Source organism: Etheostoma spectabile, chromosome 7 (assembly GCF_008692095.1).
Source record: "Etheostoma spectabile isolate EspeVRDwgs_2016 chromosome 7, UIUC_Espe_1.0, whole genome shotgun sequence".
NCBI classification, from domain to species: domain Eukaryota; kingdom Metazoa; phylum Chordata; class Actinopteri; order Perciformes; family Percidae; genus Etheostoma; species Etheostoma spectabile.
In genome coordinates this window covers 1,441,368-1,441,699 of record NC_045739.1, presented here as the reverse complement: position 1 = coordinate 1,441,699, position 332 = coordinate 1,441,368, and the positions used below count along the sequence as shown (strand labels likewise).

The 332-nt window shown below is 50.0% G+C and overlaps 1 protein-coding gene and 1 long non-coding RNA gene across 4 annotated transcripts in view; one reads left to right on the top strand and one right to left on the bottom strand.

Moving 5' to 3' along the window:
* Nucleotides 1-332, top strand: part of LOC116692143 (nucleolar protein 4) — a 185,689-nt gene that overhangs the window by 124,826 nt on the left and 60,531 nt on the right. The gene's annotated exons all lie outside the window — the stretch shown is intronic.
* The window catches only part of LOC116692190 (uncharacterized), a 14,909-nt gene that overhangs the window by 14,201 nt on the left and 376 nt on the right, over nt 1-332 (bottom strand). The window lies entirely within an intron of this gene.

Genomic DNA, 332 nt, shown 5'->3' with positions numbered 1-332 from the left:
ATAGCACCGAGTGAACGTCAACGTTTTCTTTCAATCTAGTGACAGGGATCATGTCGTTACTTCAGATAAGTACTGGTACACTTATCTAGATATAGGAATAGAAGGCATCCCCTAATTATATTTCTAAGTGTTTACTTCTTCCTCCGGTGAAAACGTGTCGCTGTTTGGCCGGTGCTTGTGCGCTTGGTGGTGAAGCTGCGGTGGAGAGCGGGGGCTGTAGGGGAGTGAGCCTCCGGTCGGGAAGCTCACCCCGCGATCAGTTGATCTGACAATGCCTAAATCCGTTTGACATTTCAGACCGGATCATGGTCCTCCCCAACCAGCACGCACCA